Genomic DNA, 16,576 nt, shown 5'->3' on the forward strand with positions numbered 1-16,576 from the left:
AACAATAGAAAGAATTTTATGTTTGAAACATCTGATTCTTTGAGGTCTCCAAAAGCCCAACCCATCAGCTGCACAAGAGACTAACATATTCTACACACAATAGTGGGGTGTAACATACAAAGAAATAAGCAATTATTTTGTTATCCCCAAAGCATTAGGTGAGAACAGTGCAAGGAAAGAAGGAATGAATGAATCAGGCTTTTGGAATTAGCTTGGAGACATTTGCCTTCCATTTTGTTGCACTGTGTATATAAACCCAAAGGTAGGCTCATCTTTCAATGCTGTCATTTCTCAAAGTTACATTATTTGTGAACACAGAACTGAGACAAAGGAAGCAATGTGTGACAGTTTCCTTCTAATACAGACTACTGACAAGTTCCCATTTGGTGCAGCAAGGTGAATTTATGAAATAACCAATGTGAAGTACCATGGTTCTTAAGCTGATAGTCAGAACACATCTGTGCTTCATATAACACAAGTTCAAGCAGTCAGCCTACAGTTACAACAATTAGAGAAGACAAAAAACAGGTAATTCTGAGATGGCACCATCTTAATGAGTACAGGAGTGATGTCTGCTTCAGGCTGAACTTAGGACAGAAAAGAAGCAAGCAGCAGTACAGAGAGGAGGCTATCAATTTTGGGCTCCTCCAAAAGAAAAAGGAAAGCAAAACTGAACTTTAATGAAGATAACTATCTCACAGCTGTAACATGAATATTCTCAAGCTGTTTTAAACATCATTCAGCCTTTCATTCATTAATGCTCAGAAGTAATAAAGATTTTAACTCAAGGGCTCAATACCAGGTAGATAATCTGATATAACAAAGACTTCAGCTCCAAAGGGCCTAAAAGATGATAAAAATTGAGTACTGCTACAAGTGCACACCAGGTTAACTTTATAATGCTTAATAGCATCGCCAATTGGAATTGTGTCAGAAAGAAGGGAGAGCAAGAAGAACCGAACCTCCGGGAATTCATGAACTGATTGCCCCTTGCAGTAAAAGGAAATCTATTTGCAGAAACAAATTGACCTTGCCAGCTAGATAGAGACACAGATGCTAAATGATGTAACCAGGCTCCAAATCTGCTGAATCACATGTAGTTTCTGCAGCAGTGAAGAAAATGGTGGAGGCTATTTTTACTAGGGAAAGGACATTTTTGATGAAATACAAGTGTTTCTCTTGAATACTCAACAGATAAGTAATGTAAATAACAGACATGTTAAAAGCATTTACTTGTATTAGTATTTACTCATTATATTTTATAATTTGGTAGCTTATCTGTTGCCAGTGTCATGTTGTTATGTTTGCATTAAAATAGACATATGTCTATGTGCTCACTTTTCATGGTACCTAAAGAACAATTACAGCTGCTGATCCTTACAGCAGTCAGTGAAAAAGCAAGAAAAAACATAGAAATAGCTCCACATGCAGAAGACATGAAACATGCAAACCAGAGACCTAACCTTTTTTTTTTTTCTTTTTAAAGCTTTTCATGTTTTTAGAGGCCTTTTTTTCCAAAATGAATAATTTTATTTAAAAAGTGTTTGTTTTTTTTTTCCCACACTTGCAACAAAATCTGTTTTGTGGTAGAAAGCAATCACAAATATCTTCAGAATGTCTTCTTTTGGGGGTAGAGGGGTGGTCTGTGGATCATAAAGATTTATGTGAGCTCAGGGGGAATCTCTACCAGTTCATGGACAAGAAATGTTCTGACAATTGCTAATGCATAGCCAGATGGGATTTCTATGCAATATCAGAGGCTCAAAAGACACTCATAGAACACTTAGTATGTACTTGCCATGTTCTATTGCTCTTTTCAAGGCATCTTCTTTTATCCACCACTGAAAACAAGAGTCTGGTTTACATAGGCTTTCTGTCTGGGCCAAAAGCCATTCTTATGTTTTTGTGACATCCAGATTCAGGAAACATCAGTGGTTTATGCTGATCGAGACAAAAGGGTGCTCCATTAATGTGATGCATTTTAGAAGTCGAACCTGGAGTTTAATATTCAACATACCCAAAGCATTACTATGTATATCTTGTTCACTAACTGCAGGATGTCCTAGAACTTTGCAAATAAGGACTTTCTCAATATATTCTTTGTCTGAAGGTGTCTATATCCAACATTTCTCTTTGTTTTGGTACCAAAGACTGGGTTTAACCAAATGTAGAAGTGCAAAGCAAAACTCAGCTGGTTCATAAATTTGTCTGCCTATTGCAGTGTCCCACTTTTGTACTGCTTTTATGGAAGGCACAAAATTAGTTCAGAAAAAGCAACCTGAATTAGGTATAATACAGAGGAAACATAATAACTATGTTCACTTACATCACTTTAGATTAGTTAAGCCTTTAGGTTTACAAACTGCATTCACATTTGCATTCTGATGTTGCTTGGAGGTATTAATTTTATTTCCAACTTATTAATACTGTCAATAAACATAACAGTTCTCTTTACCTGAAGATACAAACCAAATGTCATTGCCTGGAATGGAGTCAGAGCAATGCCTTCTAAGCCTGAAAACTGGCTAGCTTGGGTACCAGTATAAGCCTATCATGACCTGTATGTGATTCAGTTTTGACTTCAAAACACACACAGGAAACTCAGTAAACACACAGAAGGTTATTTTACCTTATCTACACTCATCTGTTACCTACACTATTACACTCATTCAGATGAGCTTGTTTAAGTGGCTGCAGATGCAGAACTGATGTAACCTAAGACAGAACTGAATGCAACACAGAAAAGCAGCACAAGAAAACAATCAAACTATCCTTATTAGTGACAAACAATGAAATCAGGACAGATTCTACGTAATCACTGCAGCAGATGTTTGAGGACTTCTCTGAATAGCAAAGTGATACGGTGGTTTTAAAAGACAACTATGTGGTGGTAAATGTTATTACAACCTCTGATAAACACCTACTGAATTCTCTAGAGATCGTAAAAAACAAAGGTGGCCAAAATTCTCTCTTTCTGGGAAGCTAATTAAATAGATGCATCCCCCTTTCTCCTCACAACTCATTGCTTCAAATATTTTTAAATTGCATTTCTAAAAGGAAAATGGAAAATTACAAAAGCATGTCAATAATATAATGAGTTATATTTATAAGCCTCCTTTTTGCCAAGTGACTCAGGACACTATACAAACAAGTAAAGTCAAATTATAATCACACAAATTGTTATGAATGCATGTTATTAGCTAATTAGGGAAAAAACTCTAACCCCCCCAATTAGACTAAAAATAAACAAATGTGGCATTATTAAAAGCAAACAGTAGAGCAAAACAAGTTTTTTGTCTTAGTGCTTTTTTGGGAATTTTAAAGATATTTTTAATAATATTGGTGATTTGTTTAAATTTTATTTTTTTAAAGTGTTTTTTGTTTGGTTGGTTTTAACCTTAGAAGACATGGGACAGGGTTTTCAGAAAATTACTGACTCATCAAAACCTCATAAAATACTTATATACCTGAAATTTATTCATGGGTATAGGCAACTGGGCTTTCTGCAACATGCACCAAAGAACATTGTGTGAAAATCGGGGTTGTCAGCAATTACTTCTGTCCCCTCAAGACTGCCATCCTGAAATTTTCTCCTCTATGCATTTTCCAAAGAATGGAGTCAGGCTTCATTGCTGTTATGTACAGACTTCATAAATCTTGAAATTTTTGCTGTGGAGGTAGTTTACTCTGCTTTCTAGTGAGCAGAGTTCTGAGAAAAGATCAATCTATGTTTGAACCTCTGCTAGAAAAAGGTGAGAATCCAACCAAACTTTCTATTCATTTTTACACATAGAAACACCATTCATGTTATGTTATTTGAAAAGAGAATGTCCAGTACTTCATATTGGAAAGAGTGTGTTAGATAAAGTCTGAGCATGCTTATTGACGTGAGGCCTCAGGGATTTAAGCAGGATGGACAGAGATGCATTTCAGCTAAGTTTAGGCATTGACAGCATCAGTGTCTACCCCTGAGCTAGTCACCTGGGATCTTTCCACTGCCAGGGGGAAAAAATAAGGACTCTGAGACCTCACTTCATCTGACATACTTAAGGAAATAAGTCAGGCACTTATATGTCTTCATTAAAATAAAACAGAGTACTTTTGTCCCCTTCTGAAACAGACAAGCTGTTTATAAGGTGATATACCAGACCCAAAAAAAAGCTAATTTATTGATGAAATACATAGTTACCTGTAGAATAGAACAGAACAGAATGGAATAGAACAGAATAGAACAGTTCAGTTAAAAAAAAAAAATTGAAAGCAGCATCAAGTGGTTATCTACTATGTCTTTGGCTAAACCCAAATAAACTAAAACTTTACCATTTTTGACCAATATCTATGTACCCTGGCCCTAAACATTTACAGTGACAGAAACTATGTAGTTGTTTCAGGGGAGCTATTAACTATTTCATGATCCTTACCACGAGCCACTAGAAGAGATTTTCTACAGTTCAGTACAAATCTTCACAGACAGATTAAAAAATGCTTGAATTCTACGGTCATACAGAAGAGTTCATTTCCTGGCCTGCAGCAACACTTCTATATATTTTAATATTGCTACCATGTCTTTATTTGATCATTTGCCACTTTGTGAGTGGAAACTTTTTTGTTAACTACAATTTGAGATATTTTTACTTTGCTGAAAACATTAAAATTAGGAAAATATAATTTAAATGCTTTCACTGCCTTTAAGTAGTGAGGCTTTCAACAATTCTATTTTGTTTTCCTCTCAGCTGAACAGATTTTATTAATGCTGACTTGATGGTCTTCAAATGCTTTACCTGTTCTTATTTGAAAGAATAAAAAGTCAGTTTAGAAGGTTTATAAAACTGTTTTTCATAGCAAAGTTATATTTTGTTTTCCTTCAGTTAAAGCAAGATAAAAACAAAAATACATGGGACAACAATAAAGAACTATTTGAAACAATTTTCTGTCTCTGGTATCATCTTTCACATGCATGTGATAAATTTGTTAAACTTTTTTGTTGTTGTTTTGTTTGTTTGTTTGTTGTTTGTTGTTGTTCGTTTGATTGGTTGGTTGTTTTTGTGATTTTTGTTTTTCATTTTGGCTGCTGCACATTGAAAATTCTTTGAAACAGTTGCTCAGTAGGGATACCATAATTTTCAAATTTTTAGATATCAGACCTCTAATATCTACATGAAGTGGGAAGAAAAAGAATCAGCAGTAGATTGCCTGGTGATTCTCGAACATACCTGAAAGGAAGTTGTGGGGAGCTGGGGGTCAGCCTCTTCTCACAGTTAACCAGTGATAGGACTAGAGGGAATGGTCTCAAGTTGTGCCAGGGGAGGCTTAGGTTGGAAATGAGGAGACATTTCTTCTCAGAAAGAGCAGTCAGGTATAAGGATGAGTTGCCTAGGGAGGTGGTGGCATCACCGTCCCTGGGGGTGTTCAACAAAAGGTTGGACCTGGTGTCTGGGGACATGGTTTAGTGGGTGATAGTGGTGGTCGGGGGATGGTTGGACCAGATGATCTTGGACGTCTTTTCCAACCTTAGCAATTCTATGGTTCTATGATACCATAACTGCTGAGGGGGGACAGTTTCATTGCACTGCCCACAGATGACAGTGCACAGACTGCTGTGATGCATGTTTGATCCGATGGCCAGGCACAATGCCATTTCATACTGATCCTTGCTAGGAATCATGACATTCCTCCATCAGTTCTTAATGTAGCTTAATGAATACTGCCCCCTACGGAGAAGGAAAAAAAAAATCAGGATCTGTTCACTAAAGTGGCTTAGGTTAATGTTGTTTTACTTCATAATTGGGGCAGTCTAAGAGCATGCACAGGATCAGTAACAGTGGACAAAGTAACAACTCGATTGCTTTTGAAAGTGTGCCCATTCCCTGGCAATCTTTCAAAATACCATTGTCTGATGCCAGTTACCACCATTAGTATCAGCATTAATGAAAATCTGTTCCTAGCATATAATTTCTTCCATCTGATTTATCCTGGGGCTCACAAAAGCCATAAAGACAAGGGGGAGGAAAGATGACAGCTGCCTTTTAAATACAACTTATTTCAGGTAAACAACTTGTGCTTTTACCATTTCAGTATTAAACATATACTTCACTTTAACCAGCAGTCAGGCCCAAGCAAGGAGAAGTAACTAAAGTCAGAAGAGACAGAAAGAAAACATTTTTTAATAGCAGTTTTTCCTTTCCCATTTTCTTCCCCCTTTACTCCTGGATGAAACTGATTTCATTTTCTGAGCCTGAAATTACAATGTAATCTCAAAGTAATTTCTATTCTTTTTGTTGGAACACACAGATTGCTGGTTATCCTTGTTTTCTTTCTTTCACCTTCTGTAAAACATATGGCTTTCAGGAGCACTATTTTGACAGAGATGAAAAAGAAAGCAAGAGAGAGAGAGTCCACAAGTGCTTTAAAATCTCATGTGTAGTGTGTGAAACTGTATTACAGCTTAGATGAAGAAGAAAGTTATCCAACTGGAAAGAGAACACAAGTATTGTCTCTGTGTTAACTTTACTTCTTATTTTGAAGGGAAGCTTAACTGCAATGCAGCCCTGATGCATAAAGGATTTGGGGCAGAATTTGGTGGGGGGGGGGGAGCATCTTCACAAACAAGATTCAAACAAGAAGGCAGGAAGACCTTGATCTCAGGAAATGCATTTTAGGGACCTGTTATGGGCTAAGGAAATGAGATCACAATTTTATATCACACAGATTCAAAACAGAGCATAGTTCAAAATGAAAAAACAAAGGCTTACATTTAGTTATTCCCTAACGACCCGAATGTAAAGTCCCAATAGCGAACTTCACAAGGAAGTAACTAGCAAGGAAGGCAACTGGCTAGGACTTTTTTGTTGTTGTTTTGTTTTGTTTTTTTAGGAAAAAGCAAAATATCTCTATTTTTCCTTTTGCCTATTTTTTTTTTTTTTTAATTGGAAATCCTGAATAGTTAGGACTATCTAATCTTTTTGTCCCATCATTATGAACAGGAATGATTATAGCTGTGCATGGCCTTACCTGTTGGCTTGAGGCAGAACCCCAGTCTAACAATCATTCTCACTTCTACAGGATGAGATAAGGTTACTCCTCCTGTGTGGAGGAATTACCTCTTCTACTACATGCACCGATTTTTCTTGATAAACTCTCAGACATGACTGTCTGGACATGAATGCCTGGACAACAATTTTAGCATCTTTCCATAACATATAGGTAATTTGCTCAAAACAGGCTTGCTGTCACAGAAAGGAAGATGAGTAAGATGAATCAGCTTATCTCGAAAAAAAAAAAAAAGTTCAAAAGTTTAGACACCTACTTCCAGGAAGAATAAAACATATCACAAACCATCACAGGGAGCTCTCTCCTCATCTCTTCACCCACTCTTTATCACAGAGGATATGAGCAAGGAGGCATATTTAGCATTTTGATGTTTACAGGTGTAAATATATCCATCAGTTTAGTGAGTAACTGGAGAGGTGGAGGGTGACTTACTGCTTCCTGAGACTCCTTTTTGTTTCACTGGTGAAGTAATTTGGTCAGGTCTACAGCTATTTCTTCCATACTGTACGCAAACTCAGCTGTACAGGCTAGTGTGTTATCCATCCACCAGAAACAAACTATAGATTTTGCGCTAGCAATATCAAAACCTGCAGTGTGAATGGTTGGCACTATAAATTTAAAAGAATGTCTTATATCGCACAAATTTCCTATAATGTGGCATGATGTACAGCACGTTTTTTGAACAAACCCACTGATGTCAATGAATCTAATCATGTGAGAAAGACTGCAGAATTGGATCTCCCCTTTGAAACTGAATAGAGAATTAGAGATTCTCAGAGCCTCCTTAAGGAATTCAGTGGAGAATCAGATCCTCATTTTAACAATTTATAGGATGGTTAAAAAAGCAATTTTAGAAAGACTCCCACTGTCTATTAAATTCTATAGTGGGTTTTTTTTTTAGAGTCATTTCCATGGAACTTGGTATTTCCATTTTTATAATTTATGTTGCTCTACATATCTGTAAAACTTTATTGTTTTACTCTTACTAAATAGACAAGGCTTTTCCAGAAGGATCTATATTTTGAATGCATTTAATCTTGGAAGAGCTGGAGATATTTTTTATTTTATTTTTTAAAAAAAATGAAATATCTGGTATCATAAATTTTGCAGTGATCAATGAGGAGTTAAAATAATTCATAGGCTTCCTCACTCCTACATTTCTCCTAAGCAACTTCTGATTTAGCTGTTGATAGACTTGTAGCAACAATGTATAAACAAAAATTAATAGTACTAGTTATAAAGTAAGAAGAAAAAAGAAAAGGTCTGTGGTATACTTGATACACCTGGGACAGCACAAAGTAAGCTCTGCATAGCACATTGTGCATTATGCCTCTCATCTTCTTAGATGAATGGCCAAAACCTCTGGAAAGCATATGGCTTAAGCAAATTAAGAGAATCTGGAGCTGTTTACTAATGAGGAAAAAACAAGCAAACAAAAACAAATGTATTAGTCCATCACTAAGTAAAGGGCACTGTATGACAGCAACAAAATAAACAGATAAATCAGTAAAATCCAGTAATCCTGCCAAATAAATCACAGACTCAGTGACAATTAAATGTAGCCTACTGTGACTCATAAATAGCATAACATCCTCCCAGGCCAAAAAGAGACTTTGTAAAATCTTAAGTATAAAATCTTCTAAATCATGTTTGTTTAAATCACCTGAATTAGCAAACCATAGATGGCATTTCATACAAGAGGGAAAAGTAATTTAGAAGCAAGATCAAGAGTTGTTAAAGTTTGCTGCACTCTCATATTTTCGTAAAAGATCAGGGCCAGAAAAGACAACTGTAATCATGCAATCCATACTAGTTTTCATACTTACATAATTTCATACATAATTTCATACCAGTACTAAAAGTAAACTGGGAGTCAAACCAAGCTCTGATCCCCCCACAGTAGTCAAGTACTTCCGAGATCGTGTTACATCACCTTCTGTTTGCAGGGCAGCATATGGACTTACACAAGCAGTGTACATTTCTTCTTCTTTCTGCTTTATACTTCTTCCTTCTTTTCACTGAATGTCATAAGAAAATCTACGTTTTCTGAGAATATACCTTCTTCTCATCCTGGAGCCAACCAATCAGAGCTCAGAGACCCAGTAAAAATTCCATGCTGCCATGTTGTACCTAAGAGAGCTTTTTATTACAGTCTTTACCAAAAGCATATTGAATGCACTATTGATGCATTATTCTGATATCTGTTCTCTAATATTTGCAGAAAAAATATCACTATGCAAAAGCTTGGTGATGTCTGTCTCTTATCATCTGAGGTGCTTGTTTGTTTACCTCAGCTTGGAACTACATAATAGCAAGGTGATAGAAAAGTTCATTGTTATTTTCATTAACATACAGAAATTTCTGTCAGTTTGGAACTTGGCTGTCTTACTTGGCTTATCCCCACCACTGTCTTTTTTTTTAAACGACATAGGTGGTTTCAGAAATGTAAGTATGCCAGGTTTTACCTATCATCCTGCAGCCCTGAGGTTGTTTCACGAGATATCAAGTAGCAGAGTCAGAAAGTACTGTTTTGATTTTCCAAAAGACTAAGAATTTTACATCAGAATTAATAGCATTTATCTCTAAACTGCTGTCTTGTTTTTGGACATAGCTTGATGGGACCGCAATGAAGTCAGATTTCTTGCCAAGGCTTCATTTCTCATCTGAGACCACCATGGTGAAAAGTTTCTGGGAGGAGACAAGGGGTGCTTAGAAACGATGAATAGCTGGATACTTCCAGAAAGTAGCTCTATCTCTAAACAGCCATTCTAAATTTATATCATATAATACACTTTCACAGTCCTAAGCAGACCCTGATATACTTAAATAATTTAGTGAGATGTTAGAAAGACATGGACTACTTTGCAGTAGGCCTTTTGTAGCCATGGGCATTGGGAAGTGAAATCTGAAGTTACGTTTAATTTGAGAGCCACAGATTCCATATCCCAAATGAAAGTTAGTGCAATGGTAATAGTGCCATTGGGAAAAAAAGAAAAAAAAAAAAGGAGATAGAAATAAAAATAATTTAAAAAAAAGAAAAGCACCTGGAAATTATTATTTTTTCCCTTACAGAAGTAGTATAAGTATATATATATACTTATAAATACATATAAACAATATATTTATATATATATTATAAGTAAATATATATATATTTTTCCCCCATGAGGGAGTCACCTAAAGAGAAGAAAAACTAGAAGAAAAGAAGAGAAGAAAAACTAGAACTATTCATGCATGGAGATACTGACACAGAAAACAGTTAAGTTAGGAAACAGGGATGATTTACCCTGAAATAAAGATTAACATCAGATTTAGAAATAACTGCTGGTTGTGAATGATGTCTTCTCATCTAGAGTGTGGGATTTCCAGCAACAATTCAGTTGAAAGAGCATAAACTAGTTTTCTGATTTCTAATAGTTTGACTCAATGTCAGCTCTCAATTCATGACTCCAAAGCTTTTCACAGAGTTGGGACCCTGGGTTAGCAATGTCCCTCCTTTCCATTGCACCCAGAGCCTACTCATCTTGTAAAACCTAGCAGGAGAACAGCACAAGATTTTAGACTGCATCTCTGTGTAGTGCCTTTTCTGGAAAAAGAAGTTCAGTGTTGCTTTTAGCTATTGTTCTACTGCCTCAGAACACTAAAGAGAGATAATTATTTGGACACTGTTGAATTACTTGCAATGCGTACATTGCTGAGCAAAACCTGACTTGACTCTTTCCTTTGGAAAGATTAGTAAGAATAATTATCTAATTTACAGACACTGCAGAAAATGACTGTAATAAATGATGGTCCCTGTTCAGAACAGAATGCATCATACAGCTAGATTAAAATACAGTTAATTGTACAGAATGAGGGGGATATAGGGGGACAGAAATAGGATGCAATTTACGAAAGGGAAAACATGCTTTAGAGAGGCGTCTCTAAAATACATCTCTAAATATAGAGTGATGATAGACAAGAAAACTAAACCCACAGATTTGAACATCTTTGTGCCTTGAAATCCATGTCCAAACTATACAGCTGGTGCTCATTTCTATCAGGAAATGTCATTTGTAAACTTTTAGTACCATTTGAGTGTGAGGGCCAGCTCATCACAACTGCATTATAATCAAGTATGTAATATTTATTTCACTTTATTTTATTCAGATTAGTAGATTAAAATAATAAGAGTGGAAAAATAAGGGAAGTATGGAAGCAGTCAAACAGCAACAACACAATTTGAGAAAATGGATGGCATAGAATATAAATATTTTAACTTCACACAACTTCCATATCCTATATGTAGGACAAATATTTGTCCATGTGAGTATTCTTCAGACTTACAATATTTTTTCCAGGTTCTGTAAAACAAAGATTTGATAAATTGTCTAAAACTGAACAGTTTCAGTAATTGTCATGCTTGGTAAGTGATCCTTTTCTCATGATTCCGGCCATGAGAATAATAACATAACAAATACACAACTTTGAGAGTTTTGATCTGATGTCAGCAGAAAACTAAGATTCCTACATAGAGTAACTACAGGAAGATTTTAAATACAAAAGTAAACAACCACTTTAGTCACCCTAGATAATAGAGTACATTTTCATTAAGGTCATCACAGAAATGCCCCTGTCATGGATAAAGACCTGAAAACTCATCTCGAGTGATCAGAGATAAAGGTCAGTTAATGAAACAAGAAAACAAAAGATATAGGTAAAGCTCTGAATATAATATTCAGCAAATCTGAGGACTGTTTGTAAGATCAGCAATTTTGCTAATAATAAGAGAGTATTAAATTACCAGTTCAGTGGACTATCAGCATTGAAAAGGGATCTTATGCATTGACTGAAATTTCACGCCCAACATTCACAAACCTTTTTTGTCATCTGGCTTCAGAACTCTTGCCTGTGAGCAGTAGTACAATTACAGCCTGCACACTTGACAGCTATTATTGAATCAAACCTGAAAGACAAAAAACAAAACAGCACAGTGGAACTTATAAGCACAAGTACCCTTGTATTACTTGACTTAGAATTAATTTCTCTCCATTTAAATATTTATCTTATAATTTAGATTGGTTAGAAACAAAATGAAGGAGGAGAAGGGGGGGGGGGGAATAATTGGTTGGATTTCCAAGAAAGCGTTCATGGTTCAGACCAAAATAGTAATAATAAAGGATATTCCAGCTTACCCTATACTCATTTTATTGCTGAAGCGTAAATAAACAATGCAATCAGATTCTTTGCCATTCTTCCTTTGAGTTAGTTGCTATGTCAACTTTGTAACTGATACAGGTTTAAACGGAAGTCTTCAAAACAATAATCTGAAACATAAAAGTGGAACTATACTAATACTAACATTATTTTACACTCCAACACAGTATAGACAATGCATTTTAAGTGCATTTTTTGTACGTCAGGGTTAGTTCTCATACCACTGGATATCCACTTAGAAAAATGTGGACAAAGAGAGAGAACTTCACAGTTCCCACTAGTGGAAAAATAAAAGCTATCAAATTCCCAAAGGGCCAGAGGGAAATAGATTAATGCTTTGACTGCACCAAATTAGAAGCCAGGACACCTCTTGAAATGAGGCCTATGCTGTTGACAGACATTATGACTGGAAGTAGCACAGGACAAATATGATGAAGACCTGCTACTGAGGAGAGGTCCAGTGTCTAAAAGTCAGGCAACTAAAAAGTTTCCAAGAATGGAAATTCTAATTTCTTTTTTTCTAATTTTTCTAATTTTCTTTCTTTTCTTTTCTTTTCTTTTTTTTTTTTTTTTTCTAATTTCAATTTTTCTTACCTCATCTATAAGAGTTAGGGAACTGCTAGGTTTTTAAATAAGTCCTCCCACACCACATTTCATAACAGTAACATTAATTCTGGCACTTTTATTTGGATTAAGCAAAGGTATTCTGATAAAACATCAGGGTAAGAAAAAGGATATGATAAACCCACCATAATTTGAACAAGAGTTTCATTTTTACATTTTCAAGTATCATTTGGTGAAAGAAACAAGACACATAATTTAGCGTGCATCTATGGGCATTACTTTACGCTTTATTGTATGACTACAATTGGTTAGCATCCCCTCTAAGCATGAAACAAATGAAAATGCAGAATACATATTTCTGTTTTTCTAGACAGTAAGACAGTCTACATTGTGAACGGATGATATTGGAAGTTCTGCAAGCACAGCACCTGTGATACAACTTATCTTGAACAGAAAAAGAGAACTTTGCATAATTCCCATGCAATCCATAAACAGGAAATTGTAGAATATTGTCAAAAAAAATGAGGTGCTGAGTAAAAATGCATACAGTCTGCTAAGGAAATAGAAAGGAAAAGAAAGAATAAAGAAGAGTAAAATAAGAAGCTGTTCTGCTTCTGATAGCCTACCTCTATAAACCTGTTTCATTTCCAATGTTTAATTTTTTATTTTTTATTTTTATTTCAAGTTGATGTTTAAAATATGTATATATTTTTTTCCTTCAAGTCATGTCTTCAATCTATGACTCCCGGCAATTTCAAGGGATACCTTCAGATGCTAACGTAAGATCTGTTTTTGTAAATATGGAACTCCTGTATCCAAAAAATCCCAAACAGTCAAATATGTTTTTTTGTTTTGGTTTGGTTTTTTACTATTATTATTATTTTTGCATACAGATGCCCTGTAGTAAATCCCCATTGTGTGACACCAGCTAGCCCAGAAGGAAGTATTCAAATTCTTATTTCTGCAGTATTCAATATGATTCCAGAACATTCATAAAGTTAGGGCAAGAGGCATTACCAAGGCAAGCTAATCAATATCCCAAGGTAAGAAAAGAAAGACTGTGTACCTAAGAAGTTGGGAATGTTTGTCCCTGTGAAGAATAGTAACTGAACAGATATTATGAAACGGAGATTTATTTTACCTGATTGAGTTCCAAGTCAAATTGATCCTGCACAACTGTGATGTTTCCAACATTTTCTAGCAAAATAAAGATGCTTATCAGTTACAATGAATCTACAAGTCCAGAATGGAACTTACATGGTCACTAAATCACAAAACTGCCAAGACCTGGATGCAAGACTGATTAGAAAATTTCTTCTTAAAAGGTATATCAAAACCACCAAGAGGAAACCAAAAAAATATTTAATTTATTAATTAAAGAACAGAATTTGAGAGCATAAACAAGAATAATACTTTCTGAAGTGGAAAAAAAAAAAAAAAAAGAACAAGAGAAGGCAGAAAAGAAATAAAAAACAAGAATTCCCCCATGTCCTTGCAGATGCAATGTTTTTCATTTAAGCTTGGTCTCAGTCCAAACTCTTTTTAAAGGCTTTTTGAATTGCAATAAAAGTCACCTCTGGTCACTGTGAAAAAATATTTTCTATTACACAAGGCCTGGGTTCTTGTCAGTTTCAACCTTCTCAGCATTTTCTGATCTCTGCTGTGCTAGAGGTTAGATCTGCATCTCTTGCTGTCTGTATGCCTGACTCTACACCCCACAAATCTCCTCCTCCAAGTGTAGGCAGATGGTTTCTGGGAAGGGGCAGTCTCAGCCTTTCTCTGGAGGGTTCTGCCACTGGGAAGCAAGCTAACAAGCACAATGCAAATGGCCAAACACCACCCTGGCACTCATACATACCCATTTAACAGAGCACAATTTATAAAATAGTAACTGTGAACAAGTCAAAGAGATGTACAATCTGTCATGGATATTCTAGGAAAAAAATAAAAATAAAATCGGAGTTTTATTACACTACACTTTTCCCCAACACACTTAGAGAGTATATGTCTGCATGGAGAACTCCTGAAAGTCCCTTATCCCTTAGAGTACTACTGTAAAGCTTCTTGTTTCAAAGGGATTTCAACTGTGAAAGCCTGAGGCTTACCCTGCTTCTGACAAGAATTTGCACTGTTACAATGGATAGGAATTTGCCCTGAGAATCTATTTAAAAGAAAAAATGTATTTAATGCTGTATTTATTTAGGAGAATGAATAGAAAAATGGAATAATAGGGGAAAGAATGGAGAAAGATACAGCAATGATCATCTAGATCAATTAGTCCTTTTTTTTTTTTTTAAATAATAAAATCACAAAGCAAAGCTCATACCTTAATTTCTTGCTAAGGAATACAGGATCCTCTGTGACTTCAAATGCCCAAGGTCCTAGAAGAAGTTTTGAGAATCATATTCCTAACATTTCAGATAAGGCATTCATATCAGCTAAAACCATCAGAACATACGTCCATACTCTCAAAATCAGAAATCTAATCAAAATCAGAAAGATAGAACTTCACATGAAATTGTATATAACTAAATCTGATTTAAATATATAACCCAAGGAAATTATGCCAATGGAGATGCGTACACTACTTAGACAAGTATCTTCAGATACAGATCTTGATAGAGACATTTCCACCACAAGTAAAATATTCTAGAAATAGCACCTTTGTCCCCAAACATGAAAGAAAGACAGAATAGCCTTTTCACTACTACCACCTGTCTGCAACCATCTTTTTCCAAGTCTCTTCTGCTGTCCTCTTTATCCTTCTGTGATGTCCCAAAACAAACTTGCACACAGCAGGGATCTGTTTCTGCTTATCACATACCATAGTAATCCATATAGTAGCTACAGACAGCAAAGCTTTCCCAGTAAGACTCATATCTTTACCTCAGTTTAGAACCATCTTTTGACGATTATAGATCATACTTCACACTTTTCCCAGAAAACTAGGCTTTGAGTTAAAAGCTCAAATACACTCAAGAGTATAGTATGTTAGAAAAAAAGAATGGTTACTTAAAAAAAAAGAACAAAAACTATTTTCTGAACTCTGCTTCCATTAAAAAAATGCATGATCACTGCAAAAACCTATCATCATTGCTTCCTATATTACTCTAAAACTGTTTCAGCACTCAAGTAAAACTGAACCAGGAAAAACTATGCTACTACATCCTTTCCTTCCTGAAAAACAAATTTGTACTACTGATATCTTTAAATAGTGTTGCCATGGCTCTGAGTACACCAGCAGGCTTTAATTGCCCTAAGTCTCACCTAGGACCTCCACACACTCACAAATTCCCTTTGGCTCAGGTGTGTGGCATGCACGCTCAGTCGCTTGTGATTTGCAGCTGAGCTGTACCGTATTTGTCCTGGGGTTGATTCTTTGCAGATCTAAACCTGCCAGCTTGCTTTCCTAATTTGATCTCAGATATGCTTTATAACTGTAGACTTGCTTGATGAATATTATTGGTTGCAAGCCCTGTTATCCCTAGATCTGCTCCTTTTGTTCAGGCACACAAGTATAAATTTGTTTACAGATAGGATAGGTGTGCACAGCAGATAGAACTTTGAAGGTATCTCTACCTTGTTGTTTCAGATGTTCCAAATTCTCTGCTATGCTATACATCTCTTACACAGTGTTGTTGCAGAGCTGTGATGAGGTGTACTGTGAAGCCTTTTTCATGTTGCTAAACTCCTGCAAGGGTTATTGGATTAAAAAAGGGGGGGGGGGGAGGGCGGGGGGGCTTCTACTTTTGACTATATTTGGCTC

At 35.7% G+C, this 16,576-nt stretch overlaps 1 long non-coding RNA gene across 2 annotated transcripts; it reads right to left on the bottom strand.

Moving 5' to 3' along the window:
* Positions 1 to 8,311: 8,311 nt before the first annotated feature.
* On the bottom strand, positions 8,312 to 16,071 carry LOC308193698. Of its 2 annotated transcripts, XR_013949861.1 has the most exons (6): positions 15,697 to 16,071; positions 15,137 to 15,218; positions 13,952 to 14,007; positions 12,225 to 12,356; positions 11,908 to 11,995; positions 8,312 to 9,180 (listed from the first exon to the last, which is right to left on the bottom strand). It is a non-coding gene; the product is annotated as an uncharacterized lncRNA (long non-coding RNA). The 2 variants fall into 2 exon arrangements; XR_013949862.1 differs by lacking the exon at positions 8,312 to 9,180 and having other exon boundaries at positions 10,912 to 11,995.
* Between the last annotated feature and the right edge of the window lie 505 nt (positions 16,072 to 16,576).

The sequence above is a fragment of the Anser brachyrhynchus genome (assembly GCF_964034855.1).
Source record: "Anser brachyrhynchus genome assembly, chromosome: 4".
In the NCBI taxonomy this organism is placed as follows: Eukaryota; Metazoa; Chordata; class Aves; order Anseriformes; family Anatidae; genus Anser; species Anser brachyrhynchus.